We start from the raw sequence: 18,826 nt of genomic DNA, 5'->3' as shown, positions 1-18,826 counted from the left end.
ACAAGCGAGCTTTTTGCAACGTGTTGTACAAAATACAATAACGCGACTACTGGATGGTTAAAAGCGTCGTTGCAGTCTTGGATAAAGTTTTTCGTGACATCTTCGGCAATACTTCTATTATTTTCTAAATAGAAGAGAAAGTGCCTCTGGAGTCTGGAACTGAATGCAATTGATTATACCCCTCAGGTAACCTGGGTAGACAAAATTATAACAAATATTATTAACACAAACAACTAAAGACTGACCAGTGAATCAAAACTCAACCACCGCGCAACAATAATGACAATGTCGCAACCTGTATTTGTTGCGACAATCCACCCAATGCGACATAAGTTTGTCCCAACTTGAAAATAATAGGATTAACATCGTACACCACGAGTTTAGAAATTTTTAAACCTTGCATCGCGATTTTCGAACGGTAACTTTGAGTCGGTAAAAACTCTGCTGAAGATCTACCATCAAACAGTTTCGACTTTGGGTTAGTAATAATTGATTATTCACGAGTTGATAAGTACGCAACAAATTCAGCTTTCGCTTTGTCTGCAACAAAAATTTTCGAGATCATGTCATTATCTGTTACCAGTTGGGATAAAGAGTAATCGCCGCGCCTTCTTTGTTGCTTGTTTTGTGTCTCTTTTGTCTGACAATTCTCTTCACTGAGGCTGACACAAATGTTCTCTCGAGAAACTATTTTAACAAATCCGATGAGTTTGACCATTATGTCTAACTGTTTGGGTATTTTTTCATCAAATACATTTATTATTTATGATCCCCCGCCCTTACCGAGTCAGCGAGCAAAGTGACAAAAGAAAAAAAATGAGATTTGTTCCGGCCTAATTTTGAAATTCATGAGTTTTTCATGATGAGTTCAGAATAACATGTCAATAACATAAGACGATAAAACTCATTTTTTTTTTTCACAGAATCGTAACTTCTGTGTGGCTCAGTTAATTAAAGCGTCAGACTATTGATACGGAATCGTGGTTTCGAGTCCCAGCAGAATAAGTGGTATTTTTTACAAAGTTATCTCCCAATTTTCCAACTAAACACACACTGTGGTTTCTACAAAAAAATGAGTTTTTTCGTCTTTCAGACATATCAGCCAGAGGTCCAATTTTGAGAAAAGCTGGCAGAAACTCAATTTTTGAACATGTCTTATATGGGATACAGTATATTGAACATAATACCAGGAGCACTAAGGGTCTGTTCCAATTGGTGAATTAAAAATAATTTTCACTAAAACTTGACAGTTCGATAGTTATTTCCTTAGAAGAACTGTCAAGTTTGAGTGTCGAACTGTCAAATTTAAGTGAAAATTAATTTTAATTCGCCAATTGGAACAGACCCTAAGTGGCATTTAAAAAAATTGGAAATATTAGGGGGACTCACTAAACAGATTAATTTGCTGCGTAAGCCATGATTTTCTGCTTATTTGAAATGTTTCATGATTTTGCGAATGAAATAATCGAAGATTGCCTTGGTGATCGCGACGTTTAATCAGTTTAATCAGTTTACACTGTTTAGTGAATACCCTTATTGATTTTGTATCTTGTTACAGCACTAAATATCTGCTGATGGAAAATAGCGCTGAATTTTTGATAAAGAACACAAACAAGTTCAACCACTACAAAAGTCTATTGATATAAGTAATACAATTACTTTCAAAAGTTTATTTGAAAGTTCTTGTGTATATCAGACATCTGCAATGGAGCAAGAGATCAAAATAACACTTTTGGCTTCAAATATGACATTACATGTCATTAGAACGAAAAATTCTTACAGTTCGACATCAAAGTGTCTTTCAAATCGCTCCCCGCTACTCCCCACGAGGAGATTCCGTTCAAATGCTCGTTTATGTATGCAGAATCGGTTAAAGAAAATGCAACTGCCAAGAGCTGCCAAAACAGTTGCGCCATGATGATATGTGTTTAGTAAAATTGTATAAAAAACATCAATTTTGTTCGGATTTAGTTCGAAGAAATTGGCAAAAAAATGAAATTGACTACAAAATGAAATTGAGCGCTAAATCATGTTCCGATACACTCATATAGGCTAAAACTAGTAGACTACTATGATTTGGCAATTTTTGCCAGGTATTTTCAAATCTGGACCACTGTGAGCCGGCTGGTATATCCGGTAAAGGACAATAAAATTATATCTGTCCCGGAACGAAATCTTGCAAAACACACAATCGCAGTTACGCAGTTTATTTTTTTCGTCGAAAAACAAACTTCCGGCAAAAAATCTTCTAAAACTAGCCTCGCGCCGAATAATGTACTCCCGACCCGGAAAGAATTTTTTGAACAAGCCGCGTAAATGTTCATAGTTTACTTTTCGCATTAAACTCATCCCCTGGCAAGGAATTTCCTGTATTCACGCACACGCCACAGTTTCCTGTTACTTTTTGTGCCGAACAACAAACTCCCGGTAAGGAATCGTTCAAATCTTGCCTCATTGTTTACTTTTTGAGCAGAATTGTTTGTTTATCGCGCCGAACATCGTAGGCTTTCGGTAAGGAATTTCCAAAAGTACCCACGCACACGTACATTATTTACTTTCACGCCGAACAACGTCCGAAACTAGCCGTCAAGAAGGAATAATTTTTAGAAACCATCTTTGGTATTTGAAGTTAAAAGAAAAACAATACAGGGGATAGACAAAATGATCGGGACAGGCAAAATTTTTACTTTTTAAAAAATGTTCAAATAGCTGTAACTTTTCAAAAACTTCATGAAATATTCTCATTTTCACTGTAAGTAAGTAGATCAACTAGTTGTGCATCAGTGGTTAAAATTTGGAAAAGATTGGGCTATTCTGCACGAAGGTACAAAGAATCTAGGAAAAGGTATAATTGGCCGATAGCCAACTTTGAGCTGTTATATCTCCAGAGTCAATGAACCGAATGCAATGAAATTTTGACTATTTATGACTTATATAAGGTCGTTACAAATATTTATTTCACTTTTTGTACCACTACTCTTTGACTGGTCGAGGGGGGGATAAAAATAATAAGACCCGAAATTTTTATAAATATTTTTGATCTGCCCCCTCAAAATGCAAAATCCAGCCAAAGATTGTTGAAGGGGGGAGAGACAAAAAGTCAAAATAAAATTTGTATCAGCCTAATGAGCTCTGAAAAACGTTTGACTTAACTTGAAATTATAACCAAGAGAGAAAAAAAAATATAGCGATTTCATTTATTTTATGATTTTTTAGTAAATTGGTCCAATTTTTATATGCTTCCGATTACCTTTTCAACTTATTGCCGATAATTTTGCTACTTTTCTTCAAAACATATTTCTATTTAAGTCAATTTAGAGGGAATTTATATGAAACTTTATTGGCATATTCAATTTTAAAACGATGTTAAAGTTTTGAATTATTTGGTGTTATTAGGAAAATAATCTTATCGTTATAGTTTCTTCCTTGTTAAGAATTTGAAGTTAAGTGAAACGTGTTTTAGCTCATTATATGAGTCATAAATGTTCAAAATTTGATATTATTCGGTTAATCGAATCCGGATATACAACAGCAATCGGCGAAATATACCTTTTTTGACTCTTTATACCTTCGCGCAGAATATCCCGATCTTTTCCAAATTTTAACCACTAATACACAACTAGTTGATCTACTTTTAGTGAAAATATGAAAATATTTCATGCACTTTTCGAAAAGCTACAGCTATTTGAACATTTTTGATTTGAGCAAAATGTGGATTTTAAATGAGTGCGACCATCTTTTGTGAACGTGATCTGTTGTTCACAATTTTTTTCTTGTTGATTTACATCGTTAAAAGGTGAAAATCAACTATGGCGAATATTTGGTACTATAGCCATAATTGGTACGCTTACCCTATATCACTATTTGCCAAACAAAAGTACCAATGAATAAATGAGGAATTACCTATAATGCATGAGGCTTTATTTTTCTGCATTGTTTGAGTGACACGATGTGATTGAGTGTTAAGAAAAACAAGAATTTAATTCAGTTCAGGCACAGGCAACTGTATCTCTAATGGGCAGAGTTCTATCTCATGTACGGTGAAGTTTGATCTTAAGTGCACCTGGTTAATTAAAAATGACAAAATTGATTGGCTACTTACAGCATTTCATGCTAGAAAATTTGCTAAAATAAGAAGTTTTTAGAAATTAATTATTAGGTATCCTATAAAACTATCATAACATGAAACTTAGAAATCACGTCAATCTCTAAGGTTCACGGCTGCAACTATCCATCAATTCAATATTACTCAAAAATAACATTGCCATCTTCATGATTGGTACATTTACCTCACAAATTAGGTAACATTAAGAAATGTGAAAAATCATCCTATCGCAAAGCGAATTGTCATCGTTATCGCACATTGAACGTTCATGCATAAATGATCACCGATCGTGTGTAAATTTCGGGAACTAAACGATGCTCATTCCTCTCCCAACGATCGTGGTGAGCACAGTGGCATTAAGTGAAATCAAATCCAATACCTATCTATTAAAATGAGCCTGCGGCTTTATCTGCTAGTCATCACAACTAGCGTGACCCTCGTTGCTGGTATTTGCAATGTCGGCTTGGGAGACCGAAAATTTGGTAAGAAGAATCTTTTACTTCAAGAAACTGTGACATAGATATGTGAATTCCCCCGTTCGTTGCACAGGTGACGCCGAAATAAAGGTGCTGAGGGCCAACAAAGGTCCAGTCCCACAAGAAGAACACATGACCCTGACGTTCGATTATAAAGTCGATCCAACCGACAAAGTTGAGCTAACATTCGTGAGATTCCAAGCGTTTCCGGTGAAGGTATTGTTTAGAGCCAAACGTGTTCTTATGCTATAATGTCGAGAGTATTTTTTTTTTGCAGGGAGGATGTATGTTCGAATGGTTAAATAATTTTGATCTTAAGAAGGAATTCAATGTTACCACCGCAAGCCAAGCACCGGTGAAGCAGTTTAATGCGACTGCCACGATCTACACACTCAAAACAGATTTGCGGGCTCGGCAAAAACGCGCACAGCCGTCTGCTCAGTAAAACTATCAGCTGATATCCCAGCAAAAAGTGACATTTGTTAGCTGACTCTCAGCAAAACGATTGCCGAAGCTCAGCAATGAACTGTCAAAATTGCTGAGATCTCAGCAAAATTGTTGTTTGCTGATTACTCGGCTGTGCAAATCTCGGCAAAAGAATGGAAAAATGCTGATATCCCGGCAATCTGAATTAAGTGTGTATGGTATTCGCAGAATTGAACTATTTGACTGAATAAAAACTCCAAGTCAATAGTCATAAGCATTCGTGGTAAACTGACGCAGCTGTACCATATTGATATTGAAATTATGACCATTTTCAGAAAATTGTTCAAATCTAAATTTTTGTGAAAATATAACGAGAAAAAGGTGGAATTGATACCCGGACAAAACTCGCGGTAATACTACAGCAGCAAGTGACCCTTAGAGCTGTGTCTCAAGGTCGGCTTACTACTGGGCAATCGGAGGGGCTTCGCGACCAGCGTGCAGAGTACTGTCACCTTTCTTGGGTTAGGGGAAAACTATGCAAAATTTGAAAGGGAAACTATTGGTGTTTATTGAAAATCTATTGGCATGAATGGTGTGGGTGTAATTTATTAAAGAACTATTGTGGTTTATACGGTAGAGTGGGTAGTTTTATTATGGGTTTTGGGGACGTACCGGTACTGCTGCTGTTGGTGGAGCTCTGCGTAGACTCGATGCCGATGGACGAGCGCTCGCCGGTGCTGCTGCGGGCTGGACGGTCTGTCTGCCGGCGGATTGACGGCTTGGGGTGGTGGAATGGTGGTTGAAAAATGGCTTGGTGGATCGGTGGTAGATCGGCTTGTCGGAATGCGATCTACGTGTCTCGCTGGCGTCTTCCCTCTTTGACGGACATCGACAGAGCCCAGGACAAGGCCGGAGAGACTCTGCCGAGAGGGGTCCTCCTTAACGGTTAGGGCACCGTAGGGCCCGAGGAACAGCTCTATTGCGGATCTATAGCTCGCAAGACCAGAGCTCAGAAGATTCCTTTACGTATTAGGCGTAGTGATCAACAAGGGACCACTAGGCCGAGTCGTGTGCTTGGCCAACTCAAGTTGGCGTTCAAAATGGCGGTAGTGTACCGTAAGGTAACACAAAAGGTCCTGATTGAACAGTAGCTAATCACCCGTATTGTTTCACCACTCACTTTTCAAACTTCTAGGGACACTTTTATTTAACTTTATTTTAACGATCCGAAGCACACGAACGCCAGATACTTTATGAGGAATGGCGGGTCCTTGTGGGCCAATCCCTGCCTTTTCCTCTTTCAGAGACGACTATTGTTGCCACCCCCTTTTGTCCTGCGGTCTACGCCCGCCTCATAATGTTGTTTTCCCCACTATGTCTCAGGCAACATGTCTTCTACTTGTCCCCACTCTATACCGTTGTAATGTTCTAACAATTTGAAATTTGAAACTATCTAACCCTACTCACAAACATACAATTTTCATTCATTATAATTTAATTGACCCTACTAACCCAACACCTAATAACCTAAGAGACGTGACAGTATACAAAATAAACAAATAGCACATATTAAAAATCATAAAATATTGTAACACACGGTTACACTATCCCCCCACCTCGGAAAAATAAATGTTGCAACACGTTAAAACATTTATTTTCCTTCACAAAACAAATTAAAATCAATTAAAAACATTAAGACAATTACCAAATATATTCACAACAAATTAAAATTAAAAACGTTACGTAGTAGTTAAAATATCTATAAGTTTACGACGACGACATAACACGTTAAAACCTTGTGTAACTAAAAGCGAAATTTCAAATAAAATTTGCTATAATTAAGCACGTTGTGGTCCCTAACTGTGCCTATGTGCGCCTATGAGCACCGAGATGAACATCCTTGGTGAGTTTCTACTACACTCAATCCGTTACTACCTCATCACGTTCGGGTATGAGGGTCTACGAATGACGAATACAATTTAGGTGCCAGCCAGAGTGGACGCGTCACGCGGCGCGGCGCGGCGCAATGCGGCATTTGACAGGTCGCGCGGCGACGCGCGGCAGAACTCCGTTCATTGGAATACAGGGAAAACAATCATAGCATGCCAGAGTGCGCGCGGAACGATGCGAAGCGGAATGCGTTTTGCCGCGCGGCGCGCGCCAGAACAGTGCTTGCACTGTTTTTGATGCGAAATTCGCGCGTTTCTTGTTTGTTTACCTCGGTGATTCTCAAAGTTGTAATTGAAATGGCAGAGGAAAAAAATGAAATTGAGCAGCTAATCGGGTCCGTATTTTACGGAAAGAGTTGTGGGATCAAACTTCTCGGGGATACCGAAACAGAGTGTTGGTGGACAATAGTTGGAAAGAGCTTGCCGAAGAATTCAATGTATCTGGTGAGCATCTCATTTTACTAACACAAAATTAGTATTAACGTCATTCGTTTTGCAGAAGATTTTTTGAAGAAAAGTGGAAGAACCTGCGGGACAAATACGGAAAGATTTTGAGGAATCTTCCCGTATCAAGGTCCGGTGACCCGGGCGATGAGGACAATGGTACTAGCTGGCCTTTCTTCAAGTGCATGCAGTTCCTGAAAAATCAAATGAAGCCAAGGAAAACATCCGGGAATCTTCCGAAACTACAACCGAAGCCGCTAAACGACGACAATGACGATAACGATGATCATTACGGTGAAATAGAAATGCTGGATGAAACAGCTGCAGAGGTGATGGATTCCCAACCGGGTTGGTTTGAAGTGCCCAATGCTCCCTCAACCGCCGGAACATCGAGTACCGAAAATGTGGCACCACCATCATTCAAACGGAGGAAGATCACGAAGCACACCCAATCCACACGATTGCTCGAGATTAAACAAAAGAAATTAGAGCTTCTTGAGAAAAAGGCGGCGCATATACCCCAACGCGATGAGGACGAGAGCTTTTTCCACAGTCTGCTGCCGCACGTGAAAAAGCTAGACCCAGCCAAAAAGTTTGTTCTGCGAATGGAGTTACAGCAGGTAGTTTTCAAACACGTGTACCAGAATCAAAATCAAACTACATCCAGTGCGGCATTTATCTCACAACAGGAGGTGTCTGGCCGAGGATCTGACAGTAATTTGGACTCACCTATCGACTTTTCCCGCGTGAATTACTTTGAATGAACGTGTAACATGTTGCGTGTTGAACTTGAACTTGACAACTTTGAATAAATCTCAATTGAATTACCTCTTCTAATTGTTTTTGTCATTTGTTTTAGGGGTCATCGATAACGTATGTCACTCTTTTAGGGAAAGGGGGGTTGTTCGGAAATTATTTCAGCCATTACTTGTTCAATGAATGCCATTAGGAATCACTGATTGTTGATCAAATAAATTGCTTGAGGAATAGTCAAGGGAATAGTATGTATTATGAAATTTTACGGGGGGACTGTACTTGAGATCTGGAAATTTAGCTTAACTTCCCGAAAATACTACCAAAAAGTTAGAAAATTTATAGTTTGTTTAACGCATTTTGTGGAACTATTATGCCTCTCAAGAAAAATCAGAATATGGCGATTATCTGCCTCTGGCTTCTGATATCAGCGCGACAGTCACTAACCATAACAGCGTCACCAGATTTAAAAGTATATAATTCCACTATATGGGGTTTGACAGCAAGAACACTCATTCCACTGAGCTACTCTTGCCGTTCGTCACAAATACATTCGAAAACATCTGTCACTTCGCGAAACCCACGTGCTTTTATTTTTGGCGGGAAAACTTTTTCTTTTGTTTTGCCTTGCGACTGTCATGCGGCGGTATGCCTTGCGAGCGTACGACCGCCGCAGGACTCTAATAAAAGATAAGCGCGACAATAATTTAATAATTTGATAATAATCTGATACATCTACAAAAAATGCACGCATACTTTTGAACGTCGTTACCTACCTCTATGCCACTGTTTACAACTGTCGAACAAAGGCGCAAACACTGAACTGTCATTTTCATAGGAGAACTGTCAAAGGCCCCCAAAATCAGCTGATTTTAGACGTCAAATGAAAAGGCCCATAGTCCATTTTACGAGCCGATTTTATGAATGAATTTTGACAGGAGGTAGCGTCCAATAACCCGTGAAAACCAATATCATCATCAACATTGTTGTTGCTTCGTAAAATGGCTCATTGACAGCAAGTATCAAGGCAAGCACCAAAGCACGCGGTGCCGCATTGAAGCGCGTTCACTGTGGCTATCAAGCCGCGTTGAAAATCGCGTCAAAGACGCGCCGCGCCGCGTCGCGTCGCGTGACGCGTCCACTCTGGCCGAACCCTAGTCTACTACCGTGTGTGCTCGCGCGCGTATCGTTGGATGGTGTATCGTCGGAAAGGTGCAAGCCAGATGCTGATGGACTACGTGGGATAATTTTGATGCGATAAGCAGTGTCGCGAAGCATCAGCATACAAGTCACAAAAAAGCTGATAAACACCAAGCTTGTGTCACCCTGTCTCTGCGGTTTCTGATTCGGTCTCTCTACAGTCGCTAACACCAGAAAAGACAGAATCCCATCATAGTCACCCGGTCACCCTTGTTTTGCTACAATCATCCTGACTTGGATACGGCTCATGTGAGTGTCATGACTCTCTCCGTCGCCTCAAGCAGATGTACGCGCAACAGCATGTAAAACTATGCATGTGTATTATCACAAGCACGGTACTACGTCATAAATCCTATTCGTTTTGCATAACTCAGTTTAAACGCACACATTGAGCGCACCACGCAGTTCGCCCTGGCTACGGCAAACGCTCTCATTTCGCCCGTTATGCATCGTTGCTCAGAGAGATTGATTCTCTCGCAACCCACCTGAAGCATACTCAGCAACTGCTATCGCTGCAAAGCTGCGAAGGGTGGAACCCACAACATGTTTGTCATTGCAGGCGTGACATGCTTGCTGGTTCGTATCACTTTGGGAAGGGTGACTCTAGAAAGCGGTTCAAGTGATTGTCTCGTGATGGTCGCGATTATTCGCAAGACTGGCGATAAGTGAACTTGTTTCATATTTCTACTCTGTAGGCTGATTGAACTTTCTCCTTTCTAGCTTTGTTCCACCAGTTGGCCACCTGGTGGATCAGGAACAATTCTGAAAAGAATTCCGTTCGATTGGATTTTTTATGACATGTTAAACAGGTACGTAGCTACACGGTACACACGGTGCATACAGTAGAGTAATGTTTCTTATTCTTGACCCTATAACTCTATCTCCTATTCAACTCTATTTGTGGCATTATCTTTTGTTATTGCGCACTAACAAAAGATTACAATTATGATTCAATCCGGATTGATATACGACACAGCTAAATTAATTTCTCTCTTTCTCTTTACAGGCAAACGACTATACAGCAACGACACAAACCGTGTTTGCTGAGGACGACAACGACGATTGACTTTGCCATAAAACGATGGCTAACAACGACGACGATTACGTCTATTACAACGCTGACGTGAACTACGCTATGGACGAAACTAACTGCGAACCTCCACAACAGATTACGGTGATTGTACGATGCTATGATGATGACCAGATATTAGCCCTGACGACGACGATGAAACTACCTGAACAACGACGACGACGATGTGTACGACGATGATGTAGACAACGAATCATGAATGACGACAACTTGAACAACGACATTCTACCATACGATGCTACAACGATGATCAATGACAGTTCTCTTTGGTTCTACGATGACACGGACTAACGAACACAAAGAGTAACGACGACAATTAATGACTGCGTGGTTCGACGATGACCTAGGATGACGACGAAGACCTACACACAACGATGACCACAGCTAATCTCCAGCTTCTTCGTAACTAGTGTCCTTTACAGCTATACTATTGCTTTGGACGACTGATAGTTTTACTTTTAGGCACTTTCATGCTGCTCATTGCCCGGGCGCAGATCACTGGCAGAAAATACCCCGAGACTCCGACCGGTTTCGTCTGCTACCTCGTACGAGCTGCTTCCCCGTTTCGCGACTACGGTGCACGGCGTGTACAGAGGTCCATATTTAGCATTGTAATGCTCCACCGCGGAGGACTGCCTGAAGTTCCGTTTCAACACCTTCTGGCCAATCCGGTAAGCTGGAGCAAACTTCTTATGCCGCAAATTGTAAACTTTTCTGCATTTCTCATTACTCTTTTCTAAATTTTCTTTTACCTTTTCAAACAGTTTTCCTCCTACGTCTTTCCTGTACTCTTCTCTTGCCTCTATCGACAGCTCTCCTTCGTCTCTCTCGCGTCTATGCTCATCTCCTTTCACTACCTTCTCATGTCCGTAGAGAATTCGGTATGGAGTGAACCCGGTAGAAGCATGAACGGTAGTGTTGATCAGCTCTTCGATGTCTGCGACCCTGGTGTCCCAAACCCGCTGGTCTGTTTGCATGTAAGTGCGCAAACACGCGTTGATGGTCCTGTTGGTCCGCTCCACAGGATTTGCTTGGCTGTGGTGCCTCGAATTGGGCCAATGGCGGATGCCTCTCGCCTTCAGCAGAGATTGGAACTCTTTTCCAGTGAAGGTCGTGGCATTATCGCTAATGACCACTTTTGGAGTTCCGTATCGCCTAATCCAGACATCCTCGACTATCTTACACACCCCTTTGGCCTCGATCCTTTTCACTGGAACTAGGATAACCCATTTAGAAAAAATATCCATCAGGACTAGCAAATGGCAGTTCCCGTTCTTGCTTCTAGGGAGGCTCTGTATGTAATCTAGAGCTAGTATCTGGAATGGCCGGTCCGTAAGTTTTTGCTTACCCATTTCTGGAGCTGATGCTGCATTTGTCGGCTTGCATTGCTTGCACGTGGTACAAGCCTGCACGTGACGCTTGGTATCTACTGCCATTTTTGGCCAGTAGTACCTGATTTTGATTCGCTGCAAGGTCTTCTCGTATCCTGGGTGCAGGACGTCATCGTGTTCCTGTCGTAGCACAGACTCTCTCAGATCTTCCGGCACGCATAGCTTCCATTCGAACCGATAGTCCAATACGTCCGATGCTACCGACACAAATTTAAATAGCTTCCGTTCTTCAATTTTAAAGTCTACATAGCTTTCCGGATCCTGCTCGACCTTGCGAAACTGCTTTGCATACCAGTCATTATCCTTACTGACGTCTAGCACCTCTACCGACCTGGAAAGCGCGTCTGCAACTATGTTTTCTGACCCCTTTCTGTGCTGGACCACCATGTCGTATTGTTGCAATAGAATACTCCAGCGGCTCAGCTTTGACGAGGGCTTCCATTTTGTGTTCATAATGAACGAAAGCGCCGAAGAGTCTGTGATGAGCGTGAATCGGGTTCCCTCTACATAAGACCGAAACCGTTCAATCGATTCCAACGCCGCCAGACCTTCTTTTTCTGCCGCTTTCCAAGCCCGTTGCGGCGTGGTAAGCTTCCGCGAATAATATGCAACGACGTGTTCTGCGCCTTCGACTTCCTGCGTCAAAATACCGGCAATCGCCAGGTCGCTGGCGTCGGTTTGAATCTTGAATGGCAAGTCAAATCGCGGGTTTGCCAAAACCGGTGCAGTTATCAGCTTTTCCTTCAAAATGTTGAACGCCTTTTTCGCTTCGGGATTCCAACTTACGACCTTCGGTTTTCCCTTCAGAAGATCCGTCAGGGGAGTGGTCACTTCGCTAAAACAGTCAATGAAGCGACGATAGTAATTAACCATCCCCAGAAACCTTCTGAGTGAGCGAATTGAGGATGGTCTCTCGAAGTTGACGATCGCTTCAACCTTATCGGGGTTCGGACGAACTCCGCTTTCCGAAAGAATGAATCCGAGGTAGGGCAACTCTGAGACGCAAAATTTGGATTTCTCCAAGTTAATCGACAAATTTGCCGCGTTCAGTCGCCTCGCTACCTCCTCCAAAGTCCGTACATGTTCGTCAAACGAGTTACTGGCAACAACAATATCGTCCAGGTATACGAAAACGTTGGGTTCCAGTTCCCCGTAACCCAGGACCTGGTCCATCAGCCTCGATAACGTTGCTGGGCTGTTGACCAGTCCAAATGGTAGCCGGGTAAACTGGAACAGTCCTCGCCCGAAAACCCTGAACGCCGTGTATTTCCTCGAGTCCTCATCCAAAGGGATTTGCCAAAAAGCTTTGGACAAATCGATGGTTGTCAGGTATTTCGACGAACCTAATCTGCCCAAGATTCTATCCTGATGCGGCAGTGGATACGCATCCCGTCGAGTCCTCTCGTTCAACTTTCTCGCATCCAGGCACATCCGAACCTTGATTTTCTGCTGTCCGTCTTCCTCGGTTTTCTTCATTACGGGGACGATCAATAAGGCCCAATCGCTGCTCGATCGCTCAACCACCCCTGATGCTATCCACTTGTCCAGTTCCTCGTTCACATTCCGCTGTACTTCCGGGGACCAAGGGTATGGGTTCAGACGTACAGGAGGCGCGTTCTGAAAACTCTCCTCGAATTCGATTTTGTGGCTGATTAACGATGTAGTTTCCAAGGGTCCTCCGTCGACAAATGCCTTAAACCTGTTCTTCACCTCTGCCAGACGATCCTTCTGCTCCTGTGTCAGCATACTAGCTTCTTCCAACTCTACTCGCTCGGCCTCGGCAACTTCGCGATCCTCCAAGGAGTTCTGGACTGTGGGTTGAATATTGAACAACCTCCAGAAGTTCATACCTAATATGAGCCTCCGCTTCATCGAAGGAGCCACCAAGGTAGTGAGAATTCGCGTTTGACCTTCAAAAGTTACTGGCAGGTTCACGTAGCCTTTAACTGCCAACTGATTTCCTCCCGCTGTTGTAACCTTCGTTTCGGTGCTGAAAACCTTCAACTTCAGCTTTCGAATCAAACTCTCACTACCGGTTCCTAGGATGGAAACCTGCGCTCCGCTGTCCAATAATCCCACTAATCGCAAACCCAACACATCTACACCTGCAAATGGCCGATTATCTCCTTCTACCGCAACGAGTAACTCGCTAACATCCGAGCAATATGGAACGAACACTGTCGGAGGCTTTTTTGACGGAATTCGGCGACCTCCTACGCCGATCCTTTCGGGTTTTTTGCACAAAAGGGGCAATTGTCCTTCCTATAATTGTGGAAACCACAAACTGTACAAAAAACTTCCTTCGGAGCTAAACACACTGAATGGTAGTGGAACTTTCCTCTGCAGTTGAAGCACGTTGTCCTATCCGGAACCTTGTACTCCGCGACTCGTTTTTCCAACGCCTGCTTGCTTGATTCCGGTTGACTTTCCTTACCTTCTCCGTCGGTTGGAACACTCTGCTTCCTCGGTGGGAATGATCCTGGTTTATCCGGAGTTCTTTTCCAGTTCGGTCGATTCTGCTCTCTACTGCCTTGAGGTTGATCTGATGCCTTCCAGGTTTTTCCACCGGACTGGTTCCTACTCTGAAACGGTTTCGCTGAAACTTCATGCACCTGAGCCGGTTTCTGCGTAGATTCCTGGTCTCTGCCCCTGTACATCCACATGTTGACCGCGTCCAGCTTCCTTCCCCACTGTCGAAGGGCTTTCAAGGTCCGGACTCCTTTCACAACCAACACGTTTTTGTAGTCGGACCGAAGGTTGCGGAAGACGATGTCGAACTGCCTTTCCTCCGACGGTGGAACGGCCATGTAGCGGAAGATTTCGACTACCGCATTGTAGTAGTCCTGGAACTTCTCAGCACGCCTTTGTCTCCGCTGTGCAGCCTGTTGCTCGTAATGGAAGTCCATATCCGGAGGCTGAAACTCCAACTTCAATTCCGCAACCAGCTCGCCCCAGTTGCAGAAATCCCTGTTCCTTTTGCCGTCCATGTACCAGGTCCTGGCATCTCCCGCAAACAGGTGAATGGCCTCGCTGAACAACATCCGCTTACTCAGGCCCTCCGCTTCCGCCATGAATTCCACCTCTTCGATGAACTTGTTCAGCTTCTTCCCATCGTCCTTCCCATCGTATCGCATTTTCCAGTCTGCTACTGACCGAGGTCTACGCCTGAGTCCTCGTGAGCTTCCTGACTCCGCTTCTGAACCACTTTCCTCTTCAATCTCGCTGTCGACAAACCTTTCCTTTTGAAGCTGCTTTTTCTCTTCCCTACTTCCCATTTTCTGGCCTAACTGGACTACGTGATGTACATTTTCGTGAGATTCTACCGACCCGGAAGATTTCCTATCCCTTTCCTCGCTCATTCTGCTTAATCGTTCCTCAATGTAGCTGTCCACATGATCTATCAACTTCTTAAGCATTTCTTCAGACTTCCCTACACTTTGCGCTTTACTAATCTTTTTCTTTGGGCTAATCGCTTTCGCTTTCGCCTTCTTGCCAATCCTCTTCTTTCTGCCTACTTTATTTTTCCGTTTATCTTCGCGAGTACTTCCACTTGAATAGTCTTCCTCCTGCCAATCTACATCACCGGGGTCGTCATTTTCTTGGATACTAAGACCCATCAAATTCCTACTGATTCTGTCGTCTACAGTTTGACCTGCATCACGACTTTCATTCCGTGAGGAACTCAACAGCCTCAAAACCTCGTCTTCTAAACCTTTCACATCTACCATATCCTTCAGCCTATCCAATCGGTAGTACAGGTGAATCAACCTGGTTTGCACTGCCGACATATCGGTTTTCTTCGTCCTACTGTTCTCAAGCTTATCGCGGATCTTGGTCAACTTCTCCTTTACCTGCAGCAGCTCTTTCTTGCATCCTTCCTCAGAATCTATCATCTCAATTGAAAAATCACTAATTTCGCGTTGCTCTTTCAGCTTGTGCCGCAATTTCCGTTTCTTCAGGTCACGCGATTCCCCGCTTGAGTATTCAACTCCGCGAATGACCAGTTCATACTCCAACTCGTCATCGAGCAGATGGTCAGTGTTCATCGAACGATATTGTAAAAGCAACGATTGGAAATCCATTTTAAAAAAGCAAATAAAAATTCAGTTACACTAACACTAGGAAAAAGTTCAAAGTTCAAAAATAAAAACACAATAAAATATTTACAGAAAAAATCACTAACAACTTAAACTAGAAAATCAAACAAAAATAAATGTAGTAGATTTTGTGTTTTGTGTATTTTGATGTTCAATTCAGGACCTTTATCAATTCAGTTACTTATTCTAATCGTGTTATTTGTCGAAGTTCAATTTTTAGAAATTTTAACTAATTTTTCTTTGGCGCAAAAGCTTTAGCGCTCTTTTCCGACTCACCAAACTGGCCACTGTCTTTCAATTTAAAAAAGTTCCTAATATGTTTCGAGCGGTGTTGCAAAGTGCACGGATCCTACGCTAACCGACAGTTTGCGTACTCTCCTGCCGCCTGTTAAAAAATCTTCAGATTTTTAAATTCTACACGATCCTCCGATTACCTTTCGTGTGTTGTAGTTGGGCGCCAAGTGATACCCGGACAAAACTCGCGGTAATACTACAGCAGCAAGTGACCCTTAGAGCTGTGTCTCAAGGTCGGCTTACTACTGGGCAATCGGAGGGGCTTCGCGACCAGCGTGCAGAGTACTGTCACCTTTCTTGGGTTAGGGGAAAACTATGCAAAATTTGAAAGGGAAACTATTGGTGTTTATTGAAAATCTATTGGCATGAATGGTGTGGGTGTAATTTATTAAAGAACTATTGTGGTTTATACGGTAGAGTGGGTAGTTTTATTATGGGTTTTGGGGACGTACCGGTACTGCTGCTGTTGGTGGAGCTCTGCGTAGACTCGATGCCGATGGACGAGCGCTCGCCGGTGCTGCTGCGGGCTGGACGGTCTGTCTGCCGGCGGATTGACGGCTTGGGGTGGTGGAATGGTGGTTGAAAAATGGCTTGGTGGATCGGTGGTAGATCGGCTTGTCGGAATGCGATCTACGTGTCTCGCTGGCGTCTTCCCTCTTTGACGGACATCGACAGAGCCCAGGACAAGGCCGGAGAGACTCTGCCGAGAGGGGTCCTCCTTAACGGTTAGGGCACCGTAGGGCCCGAGGAACAGCTCTATTGCGGATCTATAGCTCGCAAGACCAGAGCTCAGAAGATTCCTTTACGTATTAGGCGTAGTGATCAACAAGGGACCACTAGGCCGAGTCGTGTGCTTGGCCAACTCAAGTTGGCGTTCAAAATGGCGGTAGTGTACCGTAAGGTAACACAAAAGGTCCTGATTGAACAGTAGCTAATCACCCGTATTGTTTCACCACTCACTTTTCAAACTTCTAGGGACACTTTTATTTAACTTTATTTTAACGATCCGAAGCACACGAACGCCAGATACTTTATGAGGAATGGCGGGTCCTTGTGGGCCAATCCCTGCCTTTTCCTCTTTCAGAGACGACTATTGTTGCCACCCCCTTTTGTCCTGCGGTCTACGCCCGCCTCATAATGTTGTTTTCCCCACTATGTCTCAGGCAACATGTCTTCTACTTGTCCCCACTCTATACCGTTGTAATGTTCTAACAATTTGAAATTTGAAACTATCTAACCCTACTCACAAACATACAATTTTCATTCATTATAATTTAATTGACCCTACTAACCCAACACCTAATAACCTAAGAGACGTGACAGTATACAAAATAAACAAATAGCACATATTAAAAATCATAAAATATTGTAACACACGGTTACAGAATGCCTATTAAAATAAGCGTATAATAAAAAGTGCTAGTAGAAAACGAACAAACGCATGTCAGGGGTTCAACTATATATGTAAGTGAAAAATATGCTTTTCTGGTAGGCCCCGGCAAACCTAGCATTCCGAAGACTGAGTTGGAAGGATATGATAAACCAAATGATAAACAGGGCATGCAGCGAGAATGATGAACATATTAGCAAAGGTGATGTGTGCAGTACATCAGTTTGGGCTTAATTTAGCTTTGTTTCTTTTAAAGCAAAACAATGGGGGAGTAATCTGCTCATCAGACACCTAAACAGGGCGGTCCAGATGGTGTATTGCTTGTGTACTAAGGAGGCATTGCTTTAGAGAGGGGCTTGTGTACACTGTGGTGCATAATTGATCGGACAAACGCCGATTTTCATACAAAATGGTCAAGTTTAAGATGCTGTAACTATGGTTTGCTTTGTTGGATTGAGCTCAATTTTTGACACGGAACTACAAATATGCTGAATTTTGTGTATACAAAGTATAAAATGTTTTCGTTCACAGGTCTGGGCGTGGCAAGGCGTTGAAAATATTGCAAAAGTGATCGGACAGCGGTACCCCTTTGATTTACACGCGTGCCGCTGTCCGATCACTTTTGCAATTTTTTCAACGCCTTGCCACGCCCAGACCTGTGAACGAAAACATTTTATACTTTGTATACACAACATTCAGCATATTTGTAGTTCCGTGTCAAAAATTGAGCTCAATCCATCAAAGCAAACCATAGTTACAGCATCTCAAACTTGGCCATTTTGTATGAAAATCGGCGTTTGTCCGATCAATTATGCACCACAGTGTACATCGCACCCTCAAGGATGTCTGCGTAGCCTGCAACAACGAACATCGATGGCACGCTTTGGGGAGTCCACCAAGGAGCATGCTGGCGCTTAGCCAGTTTTCCGTATGCAAAAGTAGCGTTCGTTTCCTTCATCCGTGCACCTATGACGGCCTTGGTGCCGCCATCGACCGCCATCTGACTACCAGAATATTGGAAGCACCTACCAGAGTCTCCATTACGATTACGATGAGGAATAGTAGCAGTGATAGTATACATCACTACCTCACTCCAGCGACGACCGACAAGAGATCATTGTGCAGTTGCTCTGCACCAAATTGCCTCGTACTGTACTTCAATGAGGCCGATAATTTTCTGAAGGAAACCCTTGCGCCTGAGAGCTCCCCAC

At 42.9% G+C, this 18,826-nt stretch overlaps 1 protein-coding gene across 1 annotated transcript in view; it reads right to left on the bottom strand.

The window, feature by feature from the left end:
* Positions 1-18,826, bottom strand: part of LOC109430330 (tubby-related protein 4) — a gene marked incomplete in the record, with an annotated part of 266,514 nt that overhangs the window by 96,985 nt on the left and 150,703 nt on the right.

This window comes from Aedes albopictus, chromosome 1 (genome assembly GCF_035046485.1).
Source record: "Aedes albopictus strain Foshan chromosome 1, AalbF5, whole genome shotgun sequence".
Classification (NCBI taxonomy): Eukaryota; Metazoa; Arthropoda; class Insecta; order Diptera; family Culicidae; genus Aedes; species Aedes albopictus.
This window is presented reverse-complemented; position numbering and strand designations above follow the sequence as displayed.